Source organism: Pinus tabuliformis, chromosome 5_2, assembly GCF_031772625.1.
Source record: "Pinus tabuliformis cultivar Carrire ecotype Pingquan chromosome 5_2, CPIR1, whole genome shotgun sequence".
NCBI lineage: Eukaryota > Viridiplantae > Streptophyta > Pinopsida > Pinales > Pinaceae > Pinus > Pinus tabuliformis.
The window spans coordinates 331,190,476-331,218,463 of NC_142306.1; positions in this window are offsets into that span (position 1 = coordinate 331,190,476).

Below are 27,988 nucleotides of genomic sequence, written 5' to 3' on the forward strand. Positions count from 1 at the left end.
TTGGTTTTCCAACAAAATAAAGTTGAAACAATTAAGACCCTAGGTCTATTACAACCTTTATCCATTCCAAGCCAACATTGGGAGGAGGTTTCAATGGATTTTATCACAGGTTAACCCAAGTCTGAGGGAAAGAGTTTCATCATGGTGGTAGTTCACAGACTTACCAAGTATGCACACTTTTGTGCATTATCACATCCATTTAAAGCCAGTACAGTTTCTACAACATTTATGGAAACAATTCAAAAGCTACATGGAAACCCAAAGATTATTGTAAGTGATAGAGATCCCATTTTCACTGGAAATTTTTGGACATAATTATTTTCTTGTCTTGGTACTCAGTTAGCTCATAGCTCAGCTTATCATCCTCAATTTGATGGGCAAACTGAGATAGTAAACAAATGTTTGGAAGGAAATCTTCGTTGCTTTGTATATGATAAACAGACATAATGGGTCAAATGGTTGCCTCTAGATGAATGGTGATATAACACTTCCTTCCATACAACAACAAAAATGACCCCATTTATGGCACTTTATGGATACTAGCCACCATCCATCACATCATATTTAAGAGAAAATTCTAAAGTTCAAGCAGTGGAACATCACATCGAACATCAACAACAAGTCCTCTAACTCTTAAAGGATAACCTCTTGTTGGCACAGAATAGAATGAAACAACAGGCAGATCAACAACCCTGTGAAAGAAGTTTTGATGTAGGTGATTGGGTATTCCTACAGCTACAACCATATAAACAAATGTCCCTTAAGCAAGCTAAGAAGGATAATAAATTTTCACCAAAGTATTATGGTCCATACAAGGTGTTGCAAAATATTGGTACTATGGCATACAAATTGGAGCTTCCTGCATCTTCTTGAGTGCACACAGTTCTCCATGTTTCATGTTTAAAGAAGGTTATATGCGACAAGCTCCCAGTTTAAACAATATTGCCAAAACTTGATGAGGAAGGAAAAATTATATTGGAACCGGAAGCAGTTAGAGAAACAAGAACTCGATAGCTATGAAATCGATCGATTTCAGAGTATCTCATCAAGTGGAAGAATTTATCCGCTGAAGATTCCACATGGGAGGATGAGAATTTCATACAGAAGCATCCAAAACTACTCAAGCATTGAGGACAACACTTTTTTGAAGGAGAGGAGCATGTTAAGTCCCTATAATACTAGTGATTACCTGATTACTATTGTAGTTGTATCCCTTATTAATATTGTTGTTCCCTTATTGTCCCCATATTGTTATTATTGTGCCCCATAGAATCCCTCTATTGTTATTTTTGTAGCTTTATATTATTATTGTGTTGAGGCCCCGAAAATTGGGTCGACAACAAGGGGGATACCCACCCGATCGGGACCTTCGTTGGCAGCTCCTTATCCGTTTGGTATAGCGTGTCCGACTGGGGATAATGGGACCAGTTTCCCAATCTAAGGGTGTGTGTGTGTGTGCAGAGTTGGATGTTGCTGATCTAGGAATACTTAAAGCTAATCTAATTCAAAATTTTAAACTAAATCTATGCTATTGTAATCTAATGAAAAACAACACATCTAATCTATGCTAACCCGGGGTGTATCTCTTCTATTATGCGATCTAAAGAGATTTCAAACAATAACTGGTAATAAAGATCATTCAGCTATCATAACAATAGAAATCAATTAAGATGAACTACTTTGCATAAAACGTTAGGCAAAACAGTTGTGAACAACATATCTCATAATAAGTTATTCATATATCAAACATAAATAAATGGCTCCACCGTACAAAAGTGCCAAATGGTAACTCACACATTCATGCAATAACATATAAACAACTAAAATTGTATATCACTTTACGAATATAAGCAGAAATGGAAAAGAGATAAAAGTACCATTTATGACTGATCCTACTCATAAGCTTCAAGCAAAAATGATTTATCTCTACTTTTTCTAACATCTACTAAGAGTATAAAAGTGCAACATCAGTCGCAGACATCAAATGCAAACATTAATAAACCTCGATCCATCCATTCATCAAAACCTCCTCTGAGGGTGCAGAAGTGCATGTTCTGAGGACAAGTTTTTGACAAATTTCTGGACCCTTCTCCAAATGCAATGAGAAGGGTTAAAATACTACTTCCTAATTCTAATAATAGTTTGTTTACAAAATTTAGGATGCGGTTTTCAAATGGCCGTCCTTTTTCTAATCAAACAACATTCTAAATAAGACTATTTCTGAATCTGATCTTTAAAGCTGCAAGTGTTCATCATGGGCTTGAGGAGAGTCGGCTGGCTTACTTCTGCTTTGAGCTGGGCTGCGAAAACGGAATCTGTGAGTGCTGGCACTACTTTTTCGGCCGCGTTTATGATGCATTTCACAGTCATCCATTGAATATGCTACTTGACCAAGTATGCCCAGTAACACTCCCAATTTAACCTGTTTAATGCTTGGATCGCTTTTCCCTTCTCCTGCACCTTCTGCTTCCATTCTGCTTCTAGTCGTAGTTTATTTGGTAGATACCCCGAGGTGGTCTCTTCGATTAAATTTGCTCTGTGCAAATTTTGATTTACACAGTCGATAAGAATTCTTGCTTGCGTGGCCGCTGTCTCCGCTACTTGTTCGTTCTTTCCTTGGTCGCTTCCAGACCCTTTAGAATGTTCAGGTACTCCTTGCGCAATGTTAGATTTAGATCTAGAAGTGCTTGAGTTCCCACTGAGGCTAACGCTTGGAGTCCGTTCTCTGGCAGGCAGTCGCAACTTTTCTAAAGGAACACTGGCCAGTCTTCTTTCCCTGTATACCATGAATCTTTGGAAGTCATCTGGAGACAATTTTGACTGAGCTTCCCGCAAAATTTCCTGGAATGAGCTTTTATTCTGAAATAAATCATCAAATAAATATTTCTTTCCAACAAATACTTTTATTTTGACATTCGTTGTGAAATCTTGAGCAACTTCATTAGGGTCGAATGGCCTTGCCGAGAATTTAAATAATTGTAGACACGTCACATTCTCCACTTCGGCGAACGTGTGACCTACATCGAACAATGAAAAGGCCCCACAAGCTACAGGAAACTGAGGCCATATGGCCTTCTTTTTGTCTTTTAGGTCTTTAGTTAGGCCGCTTTCTGAACAGGTTTGATAAGAAATTTCTCGAGCTAGCAGTTTGTCAAGAATATACAAGGGTAGGACATGAGGAGGGACGGTGCTTCCAAATACTCTAATATAGGTGAACCATTCTTCCCCGAACCATCTTGCGACAGGGATGATATCTATCCGTGCCTCGGGTGAGCACCTCGGGGGATCTTCATCATACATCATTCTATATAAAGGTAAGATAAGTCCGTGACAAATCTGGTAGAAATGTGGGATGAACTAAGAATCCCACAGTACCTTATGATAAACATGGATAGGTAATGGGTCCTGGGTAGTCCATTTCCAACCCATAATGGGAGATTTAGACACATAACAAATAGAATCCGTAACATATGCGGATAGATAAAAAGGAGGATAGATCTTTTGAGACAAGGATCTCTTAGACCGGTAATTGATAATAGCCGTGTATAGATTATCAGAAAAGATCTTGGCCCAATCCATAATATCGGCATTTGTGGCAGCATCTATTAATGGTAACCATTCAGACGAAAACTTATTGATATCTGGCATCCCAAATAATCTACAAAGCATGGCCGCAGCAAAACAATATGGAGAGGTGAGGGAACCAGTGTTGTACATACCGTTTTTGTCTTTCTTGAGTGGTTCCTCTTTTCTGGACCAATCTTTGGTGGTCTCTGATAGGTCTGGGTTCTCCGCCACAAATTTCTTAACGAATTGTGCATTGTAAGTCGCATGCGGTTCGGGAAGATGATACATAAGCTTTAAATCTTGTGCAGCGAATGATCCGATGAGCCCTTGTCATTGAATCTTGAAATGTCTGTTTTCCATGTTTGCATTGTCAAGTATCCACTTGATCATATCTGTATATGGTAGAATTTTGGGCCTTGTTGCTATTCGATGAAGAAATGAGCATGCTAGCTCTTCTAAGGACGCTTCGGAAGAGCATTGTGAGCCCGCGACAGTAGTAACCTTCATTATTCTGGGATTCTCTTCTTCAAGTAATCTGTACATGCTTTCCCATGTTGATATCCCTGCGTCTTTGTTACAGGCTGTGTCTGTATACAAAGGCGCCATTTCCTTCGTCTTTTCCTTCGCCTCAGAGCCCTGAGCTCTATTTTTCTTTCCTATTTCTTCCTGCGTATGGTTGTGTATCGTCTTTCGCTCTCTGTTCCTGCAGTTCATCAGTGAAATGAAAATGACTGATCAAGAAAGGTGATGGGAGAGTTTTAAATGCAGCAGATATATCAAATATGCCACCTTACGTGAAGTAATTCTTTACAAAAGCACACGTCTACATTTCATTTAATAGCTGAAAACTAATCCCTTTACTATTATTAAAAGCGCATGATCTTGAGTTAGATTATGGTAAGTGGCTTTCCTTGAATAGCGTGCCCGAAGGATTCATAATGAAGTGATTTTACGATTTGCCTACGTAACATCGCAGATCGCGCCATCGCAGATTGCACCATCGCAGATCGCGCAAACACACGAATATAACATCGCAACGATCGCAACATCGTAGATCGCAAAAGTTTTATGCTTGCCAAATCTTGTCAGCTCATTTTCTGTGATATGCAATCTTGCGATCGGTGTTATCGCAGATCGGTAAATCTTGAAGTTTTTCCGTTATGAGTATTACTTTATTGCAATGCGATATATTGATTAGCATGAGAGTCTTGTATATATCGATATTATAGCGAAATGGAGGCACTTCCTATCTTTTTTGCAACGCGGTTTTAAAGATTTTTTCCTTATCATAGACTTAGGTTTTAAAATATTCAAAAGATCTTCCTAAGCTTACGATGGTAACCTTATTTTGAAGAAAGGAAACTCTTGCTTTCCCTAAATTTTAACTAAGGGTCCCCATTCATTTAGTATTTTGGACAACACTTAAATGAAAAAGGGGGGGGGGGGGGGGTTGTTGCTAGCCACAACAATTGGCAATTCACTTGGGAGAACCAGTTATCTCTGCATTTTCTATTGAATTTTTTAAACTTCCGAAACAACAAAATTTTTTTTTAGAAAATTAAACTTTATTATAAAAAGATAAAGCATATTATACTCCAAACTGTCAATGATATTTTGTTTCAACTTCTTTCTTTTTTAATTGCTTGTTTCCTCAGCTTGTCCTTGCATTTACACCAGCCATTACTTGGTCTTGTAAAGATAAAATAAAGTCTTCCCTATGTAGAAGCTTTTAAAATATGCTCCTTTGTCGCAGGTAGAGCCTCTGCTGCCAGCAGGTGTCCATAGCCTCGACAGGGTTACCTATTACCCAGTAATGATCCTTTATCCTATTTAAGGTGATCTACAACTTTCAAAGAGAAAAACAGATTGACACTTTTTCCTTTTTTATTCTTAAAGAACAATGTCTTGGTTTTGTAGCCAAATTATGACACAGTCATTCACTTGATTTACACTTTTGCTGAACAAGCTGGCTCGTGATGAGACCCCTTGTTTTGTGATTTCAATAATCTTAAGTCGTTGCCCTGTTTTGGTGGACAGTAATGGCAAAGTCAGCAAAGTTTATAATATCTGTGATTATGATAAGCCGGCTCGTGATGAGACCTCTTATTCTTTGAGATATAGTGTTTCTTGGATTGTCTCTCTAAATGCTATGATTTTCTCTAACAGGGAGGATATCATCGCTTTCCTTAAGAAAGCTCTGGACGACAATAATAGAGTTTTTTGGAAATGGCTGTTTCTACATGGAATCCTTATTTTGTTATTGATACCTTTCATTGTACTGATATAAAACAATTTCTTCACTAAGATTGCTTTCGTCAATTTTTTTGGAAGTTGAAACTAGTACCATATCTGGTTTAAAGTTTTTAACTATATCTATTAATAATAAAGATCAAGTTTCTAAAATTTTTTTGCTATTTATACAAGCAAAAGTTCAAAATCTGATAGAGAAATGGTGTCTTTAGTAAATGTCAAATGCTGTTAACCACAACAAATTTTATTAGGAAACAAAAACATTTAAAGAAATGAGAGGTTGAAATTCCCTAGGATTATGTACATAATAGGATAATCTCTTCTCTTATTTTGCCTACCAATATTTAAAAACCAAATTATCCACCTAATAACCTAGCTAAATTACTCTTACTCCTATTCTAATTATACACAGAAAAATTAACTAGGTAAAATGATATTTCCAGTGGAACCATCTTTTCATTTTTATTCCTACACGTATGTACCTTTTAAACATCAGTGTTGAGAACAAAGCTTTTCTTGGATTGTGAACATTGGATGTGAAATTAGAAAGTGTAACTTCAGTCGAAATTCTGTCTGAAATTTCTTTCTTATGAAATCTTCTGTCCAATTGGATACCTATTAGATCATAAAAATCAAGATGAATTTCTGTTATGGATTGGTGATCATGTAATAGGAAAGATGACAAGCCAGGTTGCGAATATGATTTTTCAGTTTTAATGGTCTGTAATCCATTATGCGTTAAAGTCAAGTTTTTAGCAATTTCTTGTAAAAGGAAAGTTTCCATATATAAATCACTAAATAAATCAATGAGGAATAGATAGAAATTTGTGACAAGAGATTTATCTACTAACGCGAATTGCTGGCAAGTTTCCAAAAATACTTTCTTTCGTCGATGATGCCTTTGAGGACATAGAAGTTTTTTAAGGAAGTCTGATATTGATCGATCTTGGAATTGAAAAAGTTCTATACTTCCTTGACACAATCTAGTTTTCCAAAATGGTAGCACATCTTTCGAATGTTCTTTGATAAGGTGCTCAGTATACGATAGTAATCTATCAAAAGTCTGAAAATTTAAAACACAATCCGATTTTGTACAAAATGAGTGCAAGTGAGAAAGAATGAAATGATTATCTGTACAAATAATGTTACAGCACAACTGGGATTGACTTGAAATATCTTCTTTTTCACAAGAACTGGCCAGAATTATGGGATCTGAGCAATTTCGAATTCCGTCTTGTGAATCAGAAGACAAGTTATGATTTTGAACAGGCATGGGGGTTTCCTCATGATATGAATCATAGATCGGGGTATTGTCTTGGATAGTAAAATCATGCAAATGATCCTTTACTTTGGAATGAGGATTGACTGATATGATTCTTGAATTAGAATATCTCTCATTATCTGAGCTTTGTTGAGTTACTTGAGATAAATCAACAACATCATTGTCATCAAAGTAGCTATCATAAATGATTTTACAGGTTTCCCTAGATTTCTCTTTTTGATTGAATATTTTCAGACAAGGAAGGTCAAGTGGTTCTTGTTTGAAAATGATCAAAGGATGTTCTATAGCTGTCTTTTTATCTTGAAAACCTAATGATGACTCATTTGAGTAATCCTCTGTACCTTTTGAGATATCTTTAATATTGAGAGGGGAAAAATTATCATCACTAAAAACATCAGGATAAAGAGAAAAATGCGATTCTGGAACAATGCATTTGAAAATATCATCGTGGAAAAATATTTGTTCATCAGATTCATCATAGACATTGGGCTTTAGATCATACCTTTGTGTACAGATACTTTTCGAAAGAGAATTAGATTGTTGTTCTAACCTTGGCATCTGCATTTGTTGACTTGCAATGATATTATCTGACCTTGTATCAAAGTCATCTCCTGGTTCCAAGGCAGGCTTTCCTCCATCATTCTTGCTTTCGTCTTCTTGCATTAGAGCATGCATGTCTCCTAGGCTTTGGGAACCTTCTCCATCATGAGTGATTTGTATATTCAAATTGGATTTCTCATTCATATTAGAAGAAAATGAGACACAACTTGGACTAATTTCTGCTGGATCGGACAGAGGAGGCAGGGAATGCTCAGCATAATCTGAAGATTCTTCATCCATGAGTTCACTTTCAAGATCATACTTTAGAAAATTAAGATGAAATCGCATATTAAAATCCCTAACAGATTCATCTTGTTTCCGTAGATAATCAATTTCATCATATACCTGGTCATAGTCATAACAATAAAATTTACAAATGAAAGTCTTGACGAATTGGTCCCAGCTATGAATTGAGGCAACTGGGAGGGTTCTACACCATTTTCTAGCTTCCGCCGTGAATGTAAGAGTAAAAATTCTGCATAAAATGCCTTCATCAATTCTTTGAACGTTCGGACTTGAAACTCTTTGAATAAATTGAAGAGCATGATTAAAAGCAGAAGAATTATTCTTACCATTGAATTTTACCTGAGACAAGAGTCTTACCACTTCAGGTGGAGTGTTGGAAGAGGCACGAACATGGATGAAACTCCAAATGGGAAGTTTGTGAGCAGCCATCTTAATTCAAATGTTATGGTTTTCAAACCATTCCAACAGACAATATGCTTCAGGCCCTCCTTCTAGCGCCAAATATGTTGAAGCCCCGAAAATCGGGTCGACAACAAGGGGGATACCCATCCGGTCCGGACCTTGGTTGGAAGCTCCTTATCCGTTTGGTATAGCGGGTCCGATTGGGGATAATGGGACCAGTTTCCCAATCTAAGGGTGTGTGTGTGTGTGCAGAGTTGGATGTTGCTGATCTAGGAATACTCAAAGCTAATCTATTTCAAGCTTTTAAACTAAATCTATGCTATTGTAATCTAATGAAAAACAACACATCTAATATATGCTAACCCGGGGTGTATCTCTTCTATTATGCGATCTAAAGAGATTTCAAACAATAACTGGTAATAAAGATCATTCAGCTATCATAAGAATAGAAATCAATTAAGATGAACTACTTTGCATAAAAAGTTAGGCAAAACAATTGTGAACAGCATATCGCATAATAAGTTATTCATATATCAGACATAAATAAATGGCTCCACCGTACAAAAGTGCCAAATGGTAACTCACACATTCATTCAATAACATATAAACAACTAAAACTGTATATCACTTTAAGAATATAAGTAGAAATGGCCAAGAGATAAAAGTACCATTTATGATTGATCCTACTCATAAGTTTCAAGTAAAAATGATTTATCTCTACTTGTTCTAACATTTACTAAGAGTACAAAAGTGCAACATCAGTAGCAAACATCAAATGCAAACATTAATAAACCTCGATCCATCCGTTCATCAAAACCTCCTCTGAGGGTGCAGAAGTGCATGTTCTGAGGACAAGTTTTTGACAAATTTCTGGACCCTTCTCCAAATGCAATGAGAATGGTTAAAATACTACTTCCTAATTCTAATAATAGTTTGTTTACAAAATTTAGGATGCGGTTTTCAAATGACCGTCCTTTTTCTAATCTAATTTTAAAGAAAAAAACAACATTCTAAATAAGTATATTTCTGAATCTGATCTTTAAAGCTGCAAGTGTTCATCATGGGCTTGAGGAGAGTTGGCTGGCTGACTTCTGCTTTGAGCTGGGCTACGAAAACAGAATCTATGAGAGCTGGCACTACTTTTTCGGCCGCGTTTATGATGCATTTCACAGTCGTCCATTGACTATGCGGCTTGACCAAGTATGCCCAGTAACACTCCAAATTTAACCTATTTAATGCTTGGATCGCTTTTCCCTTCTCCTGCGCCTTCTGCTTCCATTCTGCTTCCAGTCGTAGTTTATTTGGTAGATACCCCGGGGTGGTCTCTTCGATTAAATTTGCTCTGTGCAAATTTTCATTTACATAGTCGATAAGAATGCTTGCTTGCGTGGCCGCTGTCTCCGCTGCTTGTTCGTTCTTTCCTTGGTCGCTTCCAGACCCTTTAGAATGTTCAGGTACTCCTTACGCAGTGTTATATTTAGATCTGGAAGTGCTTGAGTTCCCACTGAGGCTAACGCTTGGAGTCAGTTCTCTGGCAGGCAGTCGCAGCTTTTCTAAAGGAACACTGGCCAGTCTTCTTTCCCTGTATACCATGAATCTTTGGAGGTCATTTGGAGACAATTTTGACTGACCTTCCCGCAAAATTTCCTGGAATGAGATTTTATTCTGAAATAAATCTTTCTTTCCAACGAATACTTTTATTTTGACATTCGTTGTGAAACCTTGAGCAACTTCATTAGGGTTGAATGGCCTTGCCGGGAATTTAAATAATTGTAGACATGTCACATTCTCCACTTCGGTGAACGCGTGACCTACATCAAACAATGAAAAGGCCCCACAAGCTACAGGAAACTGAGGCCATATGGCCTTCTTTTTGTCTTTTATGTCTTTAGTTAGGCTACCTTCTGAACAGGTTTGATAAGCAATTTCTCGAGCCAGCAGTTTGTCAGGAATATACAAGGGTAGGACATGAGGAGGGATGGTGCTTCCAAATACTCTAATATAGGTGAACCATTCTTCCCTGAACCATCTTGCGATGGGGATGATATCTATCCGTGCCTCAGGTGAGCACCTCGGGGGATCTTCATCATACATCATTCTATACAAGGGTAAGATAAACCTCTGACAAATCTGGTAGAAATGTGGGATGAACTGAGAATCCCACAGTACCTTATGATAAACATGGATAGGTAATGGGTCCTGGGTAGTCCATTTCCAACCCATAATGGGAAATTTAGACACATAACAAATAGAATCTATAACATATGTGGATAGATAAAAAGGAGGATAGATCCTTTGAGACAAGGATCTCTTAGACCGGTAATTGATAATAGCCGTGTATAGATTATCAGAAAAGATCTTGGCCCAATCGATAATATCGACATTTGTGGCAGCATCTTATAATGGTAACCATTCAGACGAAAAATTATTGATATCTGGCATCCCAAATAATCTACAAAGCATGGCCGCAGCAAAACAATACGGAGAGGTGAGGGAACCAGTGTTGTACATACCGTTTTTGTCTTTCTTGAGCGGTTCCTCTTCTCTGGACCAATCTTTGGTGGTCTCTGATAGGTCTGGGTTCTCCGCCACAAATTCCTTAATGAATTGTGCATTGTAAGTCGCCTGTGGTTCGGGAAGATGATACATAAGCTTTAAATCTTGTGCAGCGAATGATCCGATGAGCCCCTGTCCTTGAATCTTGAATTGTCTGTTGTCCATGTCTGCATTGTCAAGTATCCACTTGATCATATCCATATAAGGTAGAATTTTGGGCCTTGCTGCTATCCGATGAAGAAATGAGCATGCTAGCTCTTCTAAGGACGCTTCAGAAGAGCGTTGTGAGCCCGCGGCAGCAGTAACCTTCATTATTCTGGGATTCTCTTCTTCAAGTAATCTGTACATGCTTTCCCACGTCGATATCCTTGCGTCTTTGTTACAGGCTGTGTCTGTATATAAAGGCGCCATTTCCTTCGTCTTTTCCTTCACCTCATAGCCCTGAGCTCTATTTTTCTTTCCCATTTCTTCCTGCATATGGTTGTGTATCGTCTTTCGCTTTCCGTTCCTGTAGCTCACCAATGAAATGGAAATGACTGATCAAGAAAGGTGATGGGAGAGTTTTAAATGCAGCAGATATATCAAATATGCCACCTTACGTGAAGTAATTATTTACAAAAGCACGCGTCTACATTTCATTTAATAGCTGACAACTAATCCCTTTACTATCATTAAAAGTGCATGATCTTGAGTCAGATTATGGTAAGTGGCTTTCCTTGAATAGCGTGCCCGAAGGATTCATAATGAAGTGATTTTACGATTTGCCTACGTAACATCGCAGGTCACGCCATCGCAGATCGCACCATCGCAGATCGTACAAACACACGAATATAACATCGCAGCGATCGCAACATCGCAAATCGCAGAAGTTTTATGCTTGCCAAATCTTGTCACCTCATTTTCTGCGATATGCGATCTTGCGATCGGTGTTATCACAGATCGGTAAATCTTGAAGTTTTTCCGTTATGAGTATTACTTTATTGCGATGTGATATATTGCTTAGCATGAGAGTCTTGTATATACCGATATTATAGCGAAATGGAGGCACTTCCTATATTTTTTGCAACGCAGTTTTAAAGATTTTTTCCTTATCATAGACTTAGGTTTTAAAATATTCAAAAGATCTTCCTAAGCTTACGATGGTAACCTTATTTTGAAGAAAGGAAACTCTTGCTTTCCCTAAATTTTAACTAAGGGTCCCCATTCATTTAGTATTTTGGACAACACTTAAATGAAAAAGGGGCGGGGGGTTGTTGCTAGCCACAACATATTGTTAGGTCGGTTGGGTTATATTGTGACTCCTTAGACTCCTATATATAGAAAGGAGGTTTTGTCATTTGAATCATCCAATAATTGTTCATTTATGTAATGTAAATGAGGTTGCCTCCTCAAAGAGGTTGAATTCTAAGGCATTGATCTATCTTTTCTATATTTTTGTGAGTTGGTTTCATAACATTAAACTTCTGCAACCTTTCTCTACTTACCCTTTTCTTATCCTATCATTTTTTCCTTCACTTAATGGGTGCATTTAAGCTTGCAAACCGTTTTCCCTTCTTTTTATTTAACAAAAACAAACTATCTAATTCTACCCTTATATCAATCCAAGGGCTCAGATTAAACTGATGAGCACCTTATTATTCTCTACCTAACTATTGATCTACCAAGATTAAATAGTTTTTTTAGATGTTTATTCTCTAACTATAACATCAAATTTAAAACATGAAGCAGTCAAGGTTAAACTTGTTTGAATATCATGGGTTGTGGCATTTAGACTTGCTGACTTTCAGGATTTATTTCTTTTGTTTTCTTTCTAATCTAACGTTTTCTTTTTTCCTTGATTTTTTAGAGCATCGAACCTAAAATTCTCTTTCATATGGACATCATCATCAAGATTTGTTTTTCAACTAATATTTTATTCACTATTTTTATGTCCATATCCTAACTTAAATTTTTTTCAAATATTCTATCTAATCAAAACCAAAAATGCTACAACACTTCGATCGGGTAGCCACATTAATGGGTGTGCTCATCATGAACACTTGAGATCCAGAGAAAGCAGATCGGGGTTGGTCTACCATCTGAGTCTGCTGAAACAGAAAAGGCTCTTTGAGGACAACAGGGGTCTGTTTGAGCAAATAACTAACTTCAGATCGTCATGTACAATCCTTAGTATAGTGATCCTCCTCACAAATGAGGCAAGGATACCTAGGTTTTCTTTGCGAAGATTCGCCAGCAGACAATTTGGAAGGACCCTATTTCTGGGCATTAACTTTAGCTTTGCCTTTGCCTTTCTTTTTTCCTTTCGAGGATTTCTCTATTTTGGTAGATTGGATAGCATGGACCTCTTAGGTTTCACCAGGGTCTTGATGGTTTTGAGATGAACTATTGGGAGCAGTATTTGAGACTGACTTCTGTTTGGAAGAATTTTTAACAAGGGTCTAGGATAGTGAACCAATAACTCCATCAACAGGAGGGACAGCGAGTGACTTTGATGTCACAGGATCAGATGATGGTCGCGGACCATTGGGTAATAATTCATATAAGGTGCCAGACTGAGAGTAGTCCAGGTCCAAGTACTCAGCACGAGCGATGGCTTGCTCTTTAGTGATGCATCCACCCATGGCTATATCATGAGAAATTTGGGCTACAAATGATTTGGTAAACCATTTGGTAAGCTACTGATCAACTATCTAAAACATGATCAGTCAACGTCTATGTCTCCATTCATGGATATGATCAGAGATGTGTGTCGCAGTGTCTTGCTTAAGTGATGTGAGAAAATAGGTACCTGTTTCATAACAAACCAGTAGTTGAAAATGCATGATAAAGGCCATGGCTAATGAATTGAAGTCATGAAAAGTACTTCGGGGTAGATCGAGGTACCATTTTGCTGCGACACCCGTGAGGGCTCATTGGAAAATATGAAGACGAATGGAATCGTCCATATATGAGTTCGATGATCAGGAGAGGTGATATGTAATCACATGGGCCTAAGGATCTTCTTTAGCTTTTCCATTGAACTTTGAACAATCACTTGGTATATTGGTTGACACCAGAGGCTAGTCCGACAAATGAAGAATCAGATCATTCGTAAGACGCGATACGTCTGACAATTCAAGTGTAGCCAAGAAAGGTAATTAAGTGTTAAAAGGCATGGGAGGTCGATAGGTGGGCCCATAAGGAGGAGCCCATCCCTCTTGGTAAGGATTTTGATCCCACAGTGGGGGATTTTGGCCATATGGTATCTGAGGCTGTCCCATTGCGGATTACCTTGACCAAAGGGAGGATTCGGACCTTGAATACCTTGAAACTATTCATGCACAAGTTGCATATAGGAAATGTATGGGTTAAAACGCTACTGAGTCTGTTGACCTTAGACATATGGGTATGGGACCTATTGTCCTGGAACATACGGTTGTTGGGCCTGTTATCCCTGAACAAGAGGGTTTTGGACCTGCAGCCCTTGGGCATAAGGTTGATATGCTTATTGCCCTTGGATGTAGGGATTATGTACCTGGTGTCCTTGGCCAGTAGGATTCTGAACCTGTTGGCCTTAGACAAGAGGATTCTGCACCTGCTACTATAGGATTTGACCTTGAACCTGTCCCTGCAAGGGTTGCCCTTGTTGATAGGTATACAAGGGTTGATGCTAGCTAGGTTGGTTTTGCTAACCTTTCGGTTGCAAAATTTGTCCTTAGGTTTGCAGAGGTTGGCCCTGCGAGGGTATGGGTTGAGAGGTATGCAAAGCATATTGCATCTTCTGTTGTGTGGCCTACTGCAAATGTTGGAAAGGCTTACTTGTGTTTGTTGCAGGTGACCTTGCTGCAGGATATTCTACCTTTTTTGTTGCGTAGAAAGCCCTTACTGCAACAAAGGTTGCCCTTGCGGTAACAAAGGCTTCCTGGTTGTTGCAAAAGTTGTCCTTGCTATTGCAAGGGTACTTGAACAGTGCCTGAGAAATTACGGAACTAAATCTGTCCGTAGCGAGGCTGGATGTACTGCCCAGACGAGATGGTGTAAGGTTGATTAACAAATCCTTGAGAACCTTATGGAACGTAAGGATTTTTGTATTGGACCTGAGCCCCATAGGGCTGCTGATACTAAACATTGTTTGATCGAAATGGACCACCAGGATTCTGAACCTATTGGTACTGGACATTGCTTGATCTAGTAGGGTCAGCAGGGTTGTAAATAATACGAGAAAAGGGCTGGCTTATACCAAGCATGTGAGCTTGTGAGCCACTCACATTGGTGGCACCTAACACCATAGAGACATTCAGGTTCTACCGCCCAGGAGATGGCATAATTTGGCCACTGACTAACGAGATAGAGGAATTGGCAGAGACAATCTTTGAAATCGCTAGTTGCAATTAACGTGTAACTGGGATTGATGGTACAAGAGTGTTCGAGATGGTGGGTTGCACCAGGAATGAAGTAACAACTGGTTGGGAGGTCATGCTTGTGACGAACGGACCTGACATAGGTCTAACACCTGATGCCCAGACAAATTTATGGTAGAGTGACGAGGTACTTAGTGTGCTTGAAACTAAGTGCCCTAAAGACACATAACTAGGTGGAAAGCTGGTGGGAATACCTTCTGAATAATGGAAACCCTCAGGAGGGAACTGCAACTGAAATTCTTCTCCCTCAACAATGTTTGGAGTTGAGACTTCAGAATCATCTAGAGAAGTGACTGGAGCATCGCCTTCGGGTTCCATGTCTGGAAATAAACAACAACGAACAAACGAACATGCACTGGGGGATAGTTCCAAAGGAGCACCCAGTTGATCGTACGGACTGTAAGGGTGCTGTGGCGATATCTTAACAATGTCAAACATAGGGTTCGGAGGATAGATAACCAGTCCAAGTTGACCATTAGTGGTCGATGAGTTCTCTAGAATTCGAACAGGATTATCTGGAGATTCCGAGTCAAGACCAGCAAATGACCCTAAATCAAAAGGAGGTAGAGGATGAGATGATAATGGTTGAGCACTCAAAAAAATTACGAGTTCAACATTTTGGTCCTGAAATGGCTCTGATAACTCAGAAAGTGGCTCCTCGAACAATCTTTTAGATAGAGGAGAGGAAGAGGAAATGGGTGAACAAGATGGTTCAGCCACGATGACCTTGTCTTAGCCGATAGAACAAACAGCTTCAAGGGTTTAAAATGTCCTTTTAAGGGAACTCATGATTTGGTAAAAAATCTAACAGGATGTTTTGGATCGTGGCCAATCAATTATTTAAGATGCATAAAAGACTGATGTTCTTTCATTTTTTAAGAGTTGAGAAAGAAACAAAGATGACTCTATCACTTTCGATTGGAAATGAGCTCGAAAGGACAAGTGATCGAACGATCTTTTAAGTTTAGTGAGTCAAAAATATCAAATGACTACTCTGGACGATCTAGGTAAACAAGATTACCAGGCAACTGTGAACTGCAGAATACCTCCTAGTAAACCAAGAAGTATGAATAGGAAATCTCCTCGAATGTTGTGTTTGGTGTCTCATGTTCACAAGATGACTGAATCAACTTCCTAAGGATAAAAGAATTCCATCCTAGTGGGGTCTCCCGTTATATACATGATGGTACAGGGAGCACAAATTCGTGCTAGTGCTATCTAATGCCAAGGCTAATGACAACTACTAGGTTTACAGACGCCAGAACACATCTCTAGCCTAGACCATCTACTTGTGATCATTAATGTCAAATGCACCTTAGGTAAATTGAATTCATTTTAGAGTTGATCTTGAGTTAACTTTCAGTTTTAAGGTCTTAGCGATGCTACTCGAAAAACCTAAAATGAAACTAAATGGGAGAAGAGCCTTTCAATTAGATGAAATGCCTACACTAAAAAGGGTAGAAACTACTCAATCAAATAAAAACAATCAAGCAACTGAAAACGAAATGATTTTTCACTACACTTTTTTTAAAATAAACTAATGAAAAATGCATTCCAATTCCTAATTTCCTGACAAGCACTTATCTATTACTCCTTTCAAAATGAACAAATTTCTTTTCATTTTCAAATGTTGATGCAACTCTAGCTTTTAAAAGATGCGAATCATAATGATGCAACAAGCTAGAATTTCACGCTTTCTCATGAAATAATGAAACAAAATTTTGCATACAATCTTTCATTGAATTTTTTTTTCGAGACTATGAGCTCTTCAAGCAGATGAAAACATGAGAAGATCAGTTCATTTAGATTGATGAAACACCGACTTTGCCAAACACAAGACCAACAATGTAATCTACGCCCGAAAAAGACATTCAAACTAGTAAACAAAACTTTTTCAAACTTGTGGAAAATGAGGTCAAGGTCATAAGAGGGACCAAAAACAAATGCAAGGAGCAAACACACCCACAACCAGACTTGATGAGCCCACAACCTCCTGAATGGATGAATAGCCAGATGTCCGAGTGTCGTTGGCCACTCAATGACTCGATCAATCAAAGATCAAGATTACAAGCCTACAAGCAAGAAAAACCAAACGAAAAGTACCTTTCTAATCAGGGAGAAAAACAATCAAAAGGCTCACAGGGTCAAAAACACAAGAGAAGAACACAGTAGCCAAGATTGGGCTCTAGCCCTAATCCTTACTTACAGGAATCAGAGCGATTGCCTAACTAACAATAAGCACCAGAGGCAGGTTGGCACAATTGTTCCTTTGCAATCCGCATTGATCGGCATGACTATTAGCCGATTAAACACACTGTCAAAGGAAACTAAGAAAAAAAAATTCAAAACATGGAACAAATCTGCTACCATGGATTTTAGACTTAGGTGAGTAAGCAGGAGAAAAGCAATTGAATAAAAGGGAAAACGTGAAACTAGCAAAGTTCTCACAAAATCATGAAACCCAAAACAAACAAAAGGATGGGATCTCCCTAGTGGAGTCACCAATTTGTGGTGAGGTAAAATTATAAGTGCAGACACGAATGAATTCTCTAGCCCAATAATGGGTTTACACAATAGATACATCCTATGGAAGATTTCCTTAGATTAGAATCAATCAAGAGGGTCTACCTCTTGGTCGCTTATCCTGCTTGATGATGTCCTCGCTTGATCGCTCCAGCAATCTCTCACTTTCTTCTTCAAGCTCCTGAAACAAGTAAACAACAACAACTTACAAACATAATAGTAGACAAATTTCAATTTAACCTACTTAATGAGTCAAGAAGCATTAAGACACGAATATGTAATATTACAAAACATGTAGGAAATCAATTGATAGTTGCATATATTAATATTCAAAGAGATATTTCAACCATTCGTATTGACGTCGCAGTCTTCATCTGACAAGACCAGGTTCCCACACACTTTTGCTACCACTTCATGATGGCTTTAGACAATAATAATTTAAAGACTCTTCCCTTTAGGCTTCACTCCAAACCAAACACACTTCTCCCTCACACAACTAGATGGCTAGAACTAGTAATAGCTTGCTTCTCTAATTCTAATTTTCACACTAGTCACTAGTTTGTGCTTGGGAATAAGGGAGGTTTATATAAGAAAAATGGATGGGAGATGGATCCTATTCTCATCAGAGAAGGACTTATCCCTTGAGGTAGTTCCATCATTATAGGGGAAAGGAGCCCACACTGTCATCCTCGACCCCATCCGGCCAAACCATTTACCAGACTTCCGTTACGGAGCTTCTAGAGATGGAAGCTTCAGCACTAATTTAAAAAACTTTCCATAACAGGACCAACGCGGGGAATAGTGCTAATATCTACACATCGGGACAGGGGAGACAAAGGCCATCAGCGTCGAACTTGTAAATTGGGAAAAACTGAAGTTTCAGGGGAATGGTGCAAAAGGGAAATGATCTTCTCATGAAGAGGGACATAATGGGTGTTTCTCCATGAAGGTAAAGCATGCAGGGTTCACTGAAGAGGTCCTCCAGGATGAAGGAACAGGAAGTACAGGGACAGTGACAAAATGTTGCATAACAGGAATCAAATGAATAGCATGATCATGATCACGAATAGGTGGGAGGCCTTTGGGAGTCTCTAATACCTTGCAATGATTGTCCAAGGCTTTTTGGAGATTTGGAGAATTTGGTGATTTCGATGTGGGAACCTCTAGCGAACAAAATTGTGTAATTACACCTCATTGTTCTTTCTTTAGAAGCTTTTTCATTCCATTAGCACTAATTATCTTTCTCGGTTTCCCTACGATACCCCTTAATTCCACTTGCTTTACTTCTGAACAAAATTTCATGAAAAATTCTTAAAAATTAAAAGCTATTGTACCCAAGGATTGTATCCATTGAACTCCTAGTACAACATCAACACCACCCATTGGAATGGAAAGCATTGGGCTATTCAATACATATTATCCCATTGATAGCTTGATATTATGGAACATTCCAGAGAAATTTATGGTTTGTCCACTTGCAACCATCACTTGACACTCTAGTGCTAGATATAGGAAGAAATTCAATTCCTTGGCTATATTATAATGAATAAAATTATGGGTATTGCCCGAATCAATCAACACTATTACCTTTTTCTTCTTGGTATTTCCTTCTATCTTGATACTTTGAGGAGTGGTAATTCCAGCCAATTCATTACAAGATATGGTCGGATTCATTTCTTCTTTCTCTAGGGTTTTCTCCAGGTGTATATCCTCTTCTTTTGATGTTTCTTGTTCATTTTATTCCTTCTCTTCACAATCTATGTAAAATAATCTTTTCTCGGCACACTTATGACCTTTAGTGTATTTGCTATCACAACTATAACAAAGCCCATTTTCTCTTTTTTCTTCAAATTGTTGTGGTGTCAACATTGTAGGTTGTGAAAGGCTAGGGGAAACAAAACTTCCATATTTATAGTTGTGAGTGGTATGATTTCTTGTTGCCATAATCTTTCCTTCCATTTTTCTTGCCAACATGAATTCCTTCTCCAATGAATCAGGTTCCCAAAGGCGAAACTCATGTTGGATGTTATCCTTTAAATTCCTTATGAACACATCAATCCTATGCTCCTCTAGAATATATTTTACCCTTATATTCGACTTTTTGGAAGTCCTCAATGTGCTCCATCATTTAACCCTTTTATTTGAGATTTATCAATTAGCTAAAAAAGGTGTTTATTTTTGTATCCTCATAATGTGTTGCCATTTAGTCCGTAAAAATTGCCCACGTGACAATTTGTTTTTGAGAGAAAATCCATTGGTAACATACAAATTGATTTGGTTCCAAATATAAAGTTTCAATGTGTACCTTTTGTGTGTTTTGCACATTATGGAGATCAAACTATTGCTCCATCTATAGTATCTATGTTACAGGATCCTTGCCATCAAACTTCCTCATAGTGATCTTTGGAACATGGTGGGTCTTTAATCCATTGTTAGAGTCTATGAAATCATGATTAACATTGCTTTTGTTCTCCTCATGAGTTTCCTTTAGTACCCGTTCACCATTAGTAAGCATGTCTTCTAGCAGCCTTGTAAAATCCATTTTCAAATCTTCTATGTGGCCTTTAAGTTTTTGTTCTATACCATCCATCTTAGCTTCCACATCATTCATCTTAGCTTCCACGCCTCTCTTTAAACCATCCATATTAGCTTCCACACATTTATTTAAACCATTCATCGTAGCTTCCATGCCATCCATATTAGCTTCCACCCCTTTCTTTAAACCATCAATCTTCGCTTTTGTTACATTTTGTGAGAGTGAATTTTGTTGCACCTGGTCTCGTAATTTTGATATATCATGTTGCATTTCTTCCTCTTATTCATGAGTCATGCTAGATCTTTCAGGTTTCTTTTTAGGTGTTTCCATATTCTTTCATCAAGGCATCAATTAATGATAATAATGCTTCACTATTCCCTTTGAATTCCTTCAAACCAATTTTTCAACCAAACTTAAGATTTTTTTTTTTTTAAATACACACCTTTTTTCACTTTGTAGGAGCTCGATATTGAATCTATGGTATATTTTCAATTTTGGATCTCCAAGAACTAAAATTATGTCCTACGGTAGTGCTCTAAGTCCTCTTTCCAACCTCGCAAGTCTAATCAAGATTGGATTCTCTAAGGAAGAGTTATGCCAAATCTCCCATGATGACCTGATTATAGACTGGTTCAGTAGAGTGAAAATTTTTGAAGTTCCACGTGTCACTTTTTTAACCTTAGGACTTAAAACAAATACAAGGAAACTATAGGTCATCCCCTTTGGGAAACTTATTACGAAATTCAATCTAATGCTCTGAGAGAAAGTTATGACGATTTTTCCGAGGTCACCTGTTTGAGATATAATTCGGGAGCGTGCAAAAACCCTAACTTCCTTGGATCCTATCTCGAAAAATATACTAAGGAAAGATCTAAAATTTTGACTCGAGGTTCATCGTGATTTCGGCTCAAACTGGTTTTAATTTCATATCCTAAAACATTGTAGCAAACAAATTATAGAAAACATGCCATGATGACCTATTTGGAGCAACGAAACCCTAGAATCCAAAGCTTTGATACCAAATGTTATATAATGAGCTCAAAAAATAGAAGATAAGATAGATCAATGACTTTAAAATCAACCTCTTCGAGGGGAAAACCTCATTTACGTTACACAAATGAACAATTCTTGGCTGATACAAATGACAAAACCTTCTTTCCATATATAGGAGTCGAAGGGGTTACAATATAATCAAAGACGACATAAAAATAATAATATAAGGGCACAATAGTAATAATAGTGGGCTTCTATGGGGCACAATAATAGCAATATGGGTACAATAGTGGCACAATAATAACAATAAGGGCTATAATGACAATAGTAATGGGGGAATCACTACTATTATAGGGACCTAACAAAAATTGATTTTGATTTAGTTAGTTCACAATTTTGTGAATATGAATCTTTCCATAAGACTTTTCAAAATTAAATCAATTAGATATAATGGTTTAATTTGCTAGTTTGTAATTTTTGTTGCTATTATGGTAAAAAATTATATTATATATGTTTTAAATATGTTTTACCAACTATCAAAATATACACTAAAGTTTACACGTTGAAGTGTAGAGGTCCTTGATTATGAACTTAGCATACCTCTATTGGGCATTCTGTTCCTACAACGTGAAGGCATATGTTATTGGAATTATGATCCATGTGTTTTCCTCGATGGAAACTCACTTATATATGGTAACTAGATGAATCAACAAGACAGATCAGAGGTCACATAATAATGGAACACAAAGATATCAGAGGTGAGAGAATGATGGAACACAAAGATATCAGAGGTGATAGAATGATGGAACAAAATAATGGTTAAAAGTTTGACACATGAAGATTGTGTTAGTGTTGTCCTTGATAGACAACCTATTTGATAAATGGACTACTTGATAAAGATATAAAAAAGATGTGACAAAATGCATGGGAGTTGTGTTTAAAGATGTGACAAAATGCAGGGCAATTTAGAAGAATCAGTTCAGATATGACAACAACTCACATTGTAACAGGTCTATCAAGAGGTAATAGAGTAATCACACAAAAGAACAGGATGATGGGACAAAGGATTCCAAATCAGAATCAAGCAATTGAAGAAAAATAATCTTTTAATTTGTATTAAGTTGTATACATTGTTTCACCTAGTCCAAGTAGTGTATACAAGCAGTTAAACATAACAAAAAGAGTGTATACATATGCACACACTTTCACAAGAGGAAAAATGTGTATGGGATGGAAAATTAAGGTGAAACAATATGAAGGATCGATACCATGATATTAGCCCACAATATTGAGTAGAATAAAAGTTACTTGATCTCGTCTAAGAGTACCATAGTTTCTAAGTGTTGTTTTGGTTCAAGGTATTGGAAAAGGCTCCAATTATATAAGGAGGTGAAGATCAAAGTGTGAAGGAGTACAACTAATGAATATCTCATGAAGAGTTAGATCAAAATAGAATATGCATGTTATGGGTTTTTGATGCTTTTCTTGATCTGAACTAAGTATGCGTCTGAGTGTTTGATGGTGGATGAGATCTAATGATGGATCAAGATCATAAGACCTAAAATGACTTATCATTATGTGATATGATAATGGATATGATAGATCTGAGTGCTAACAAATGTTTTTTCCTTTAAATGCTATGGTATGGGTATATCTAAAGTCTATAATAGCTACGAAGTTATAAGTTATTATTTGCAAATCTATATACTAGTTTTCCTTGGTGAAGACACGTATAAACACTCATTCAGCACTTCCAAGTAGCGTATGTAGAAGAACAACTGGTTGTTCAGATATGACTGATCTATCTTATCAGTGTTGTTGTTTTACTACTGTTTGTCAATGATGTATTCATTAGATTTGAAAGTAAAACTAATTGTATAAGGATATTGAGTCTGGTTGATTGATTGATTGAGTAATAAGTGTGATATTTGTTACTATCTATTTAGAACTATGTAATATGAAAGTAAATCTTCAGAATGTCTCTGGTTTGTTCTGCTTTTGGTTTAGAAGTTTGATGATTCAATATCTTTAGAGGTATACGTAGTCTGGGTTGCATAAAGTAGCATATACATGGAGGTTGGATTCATTGACATAGCGTATACATTTTGACATATGATTTTTGAAGTTGCAGTTGATTCTGGTTGTTGATGCAGTGTTAAGAGTTCAAATCTATGTACTTGTTACAATAATATCACTGTTCCAGTTGATTGGTTGAATTTTGATTAAGTGTCATTGATTGAGTTTTTAGTGATTGATTGATTCAGTTGTGGTTGATTCAGAAATTGATGATTGGGTTATACCAGAGGTTTCAGTGATTGACTGATTCAGTTGTGGTTTATTTAGAGATTAATGATTTAGTTTCATATTTGTTGAGTTTCAATGATTATTTGATTCATTTGAGTTAGAAGTTTCAATGATTGGTTCATTTAGAAAGTGATGGTTGGGTTTCAATTGTATCAGAGATTGATGATTGGGTTTCAGTTGATTGGTTGATGCAGATGTATTTGTTGGATGTATTGCAATGGTGATTGATTTTGAGCTTCAGTGTTACTGATGGGTCTAGTAGGAAACTTTGATGAAACGTGGCCTACATATTATGTTGATGTGTACCAGGAGTATCCATTCTGAAAATTTATGAAACATTGTCCCTCAAGGAAAATAAGGGTTGGATACTTCAGTCAGGAAATCGAAGATTCCTTCCAGCAGTGGATGGTGATTAGATCAGGGGGTTGGAGGTCCCTTCCAGTAGCAGTTGGAGAACGAGTGAAGGTTTTAGCCTTCTATAGGCCGACGCCTACGTACTGGTAAACATATCAGACAGTACAAGAACTAGGGGGTTGTATCTCCCTTCTAGTAGAAGCTGGAGAACGAGAGAAGGTTGTAGGCTTCTATAGGTGGTTTCTTGCATACTGGTATGAGTCTGCACCAGTACAAGATTGTAAACAATATTTCCTTTACATTAAAAGGAAGACAGAGACAACAACAAGTGGTTTTTCTCCTGCATTAGGTTTCCACCTTAAATCTTGGTGTTCATGTGTGTTGCTTTTGTGTGATGGTTTATTTATTACAAAACATGGCTAATGTTTATATAATGGTTAATAAAGTACTAATGCACTGACTGAAGACAAACATATTATGGATTAACTAAATTGTAATTTCACTGGATATACGCTAATTGTCTTAAGAACAGTCACATACACAGGCAGGTTCCTTTCATTAAAGTAGTGTATAGAATTCAAATGGAAAAATTTATTGATTTGTAAATACTAATTCACCCCCCACCCCCCCTCTCAGTATTTTTCCCAAAAATTGGTATCAGATCAAGTCCTTTTGTAGAAGCTTGATTGCTTGAAGGAGATCTGTCCAGAAAATGGGAAAGAAGCAAAAGAAGAAAGCACCTCAGAAGAAGAATGCATCTCAAAGGAACAGTGACTGTAGGAGAGACAATTGGATATTAGGTGGAAGAAAGAATTGATATTTAGAATCACCTCATATTGAAGATGAAGAAGAAAAAAAAGTATCAAGTACTAACTTTTGGTCTTTTGGTGATACATTTCTCTATTCATGCAATATTGAAGATAATGAAAGTGATAGTGAAAGAACTGAATTTTCTCTTATGGGTGAAAGTGAAAGATATTTAATAGAGACAGAAGTTAAAAGACTCACTGATAAAATTAGAGATCAACAAGATCTATTTGAAAAAGGGGAGTGTACCTTCAAAGAAGAAGTTACTAGGTTAAACGCTCAGTTGGAGGAAGGAAACAATGTAAGGAAGCAGTACAAGGAGAAGGAAGATCAATGTCAAAGGTTGCAGGATGAAGTGACATCATTGAGAAATGAAGTAAATGAAAAGGATACAAAAATCAATAAACTTAAAGATAGATATAGTTATTATGAAAGTCTTGAAGCTGAGGTCATCTCTCTAAAAGAAGATCTTGAAAATTCAAATAAGCAGAATGAAGAACTACCTCAAGCAAATGAAGAACAAGAAAATTAGATTCTCAAATTAAAAAAAAAAATGGAAGAAGGAAGAAAAGCTGAAGAAATCATGAAGAAGTAGTATCTAGAAAAGGAAGAGCAATATCAGGTTGAGGGAAATATCCTAAAAGGTAAATTAGAAGAAAAGGATAAAATTTTATGATTTCAAGACAGTACTAAGATTTTGGATAATATTATTAGCAGTCAAAGGTCTCCTGCCATCAAATCTGGTCTTGGTTTTCATGAAACTATTAAAGGTGAAACTAGCTCACAAACTGAGGCAAGGAACTCTAATGCAAAATATGAAATTCTTAACAAGGAGATAAGAGGTCAACCCCATCAACAACCAAGAAAAGAAAGTCTTCAAATAAAATTATTTACTCCTAACTATGGACTTGTTAATCGATTATTTCCTCTAATGAATAATGTTGAATGTTTTAGATGTCATAATTTTGGACATGTTGCAGCCATATGCAGAAGTATATTGTTTCAAGCTAATAACCATCTCACAGAAAGATCATCAGCTTCTAGGTACTTTAAGGGATATTGTTTTTCTTGCAATATGTTTGGTCACAAATCCATTGATTGATATAGAAGGAATATAAAACATAAAATATATTATGCTTGTAACAAGTTTGGGCATATAGAAAAAGAATCCAGGGACAATCCTAAGGATTTCCATAGACAATATGGTAAGAAATCAAATAAGCATATTTATATCAGAAAGTCTGAAAAAGATGAATCCATTGAGAATCAAGAAAAGGAAGGTCAGATAAGGTGTGATATTGCTCTCTGCTCATTTTAAGACAAAGATGATAGTGGATGTGCTCATCACATGACTGGAGACAAGAAAAAATTGGATTCTCTGATAAACAACCATCATGATAATGATATTCCTGGAACTAATGCTTCAACAAAAGTTCTAGGACTAGGTACAATAAGAACACACTCAGGAGGAACTGAAAGTATGAAATTTCAGTTTTCTAATTCTCATACACAAATATTATGAATACAAGTAGCGTATATATATGTTATTTTGAAACTACACAATTGCGTATATGTTGGTTTGATGAAGAAGCAGTGGGAGAGACTCAAAAAATGGGTCTAGTATGGTTTAGTCAATTATCAATTGTCTTCTCTATTTTTATGGTTGATGATTAGAGTCTTTGGATGTTATTTAGAAGTGATATTGAACCACATAAGTTGTTGATGACTTGATGTATAACTTGTTGATGATGATGCATTGATGATTCTTACTGATATATGCAATGATCAGTTCTGACAGTGAAAAGTTGGCACAGGTTTAGGGGGAGAATATGCTATTCATTGTTGGCATTATGTTTAGAAGTATTTCGTACATAATGATTCTTATCAATGGTGAGGATGCTTATGTTGTTGAAGTGTTTAAATGATACATAATGTTATGTTGTGATCATGGCTTGCCTATGATGAAATCTCAGATGATACTTATATTTCTTGGGCCACATAGTTGTTATTCAAAGCAGATTTACGCATGATTCAGATGATTCTTTTGATGATGCATATAGTACATGTGTTATGTTGCCTACAAAGTGATCTTCATAAGTTCAAGGAGAAGAACAAAGTTTGAGTACACATCTTCATTATTTGATGATGTTAAGTATGATGCTCTCATCATTCTTTCAAAGATGCATAAATTTCATATGGTGCAGTAATGGGTGAGGATTCCTATAGCTCTTGGATCTCACATGGTATATTGGTTGAGAATTTGATCTTGATGATATGAATAAAGTTTTACCGTGAGGTCATGATTTTCTTTTCTCATTGATGAGAAGCTAGATACATAGTATGCTGGATACATGGGTGATTACTTAAGTTGCATATTGGTAAATATTGTTGATTGGCTAAGAGAATGGTGTTATTGCAGGTTTCATGAAGACATATCTATTTGAAGACATGGATATTCAGAGACATTCCTTACTTAGTCACATAATGATGATGACTTCTTAATTTATGATGATAGGTTTGATTCTCACATATGTTGATTATCATGGTTAATGCTTATCAGATGTGGGATATTGGAAAAATCCCTAGTGAAGATACATTGTTTGATATATTGAGGGTTCTTGTGGAAAGATCATGCAGTTCTTTTTACGATAATGATGTTATGGTCATAGATAATGACTATCGTGGTTTCACATATATGATATGATGTGAATGATTTTGTGTTACTGCTTGGAGATATGAAATATGCTTAGTTGATTGATGCAAGGCTATGTTAAGGATTTTTCTACAAAGGAAAAAGAGAAAGTTGATCTTAAAAAGGTTAAGAGGATGAGTTGATATCTATATGCAACATACTTAGTCACAGGTTGATGATATTAAAGCTACATTGACATATCTTGTGAACTAATGGACATATACTGGTTGTTATTCTTGATGCTGTTGACAGATGCTTATGGTGCATATAATATATGGTGTACGATAATTGCTGATAATTATCATGATATTCTTTAGGTCTTTGGTCTTTTTTATAAAATTCATGTATATCATTTGATGTAAAGGTCATGTAAATACCCAAGATGCAATAATTGTCATATTCAGTCATGTATGGACTTTTGAGATCATGTCAAATTTGTATCCCCACTTGGTTGGGAGATTGATGCATGTATGAGT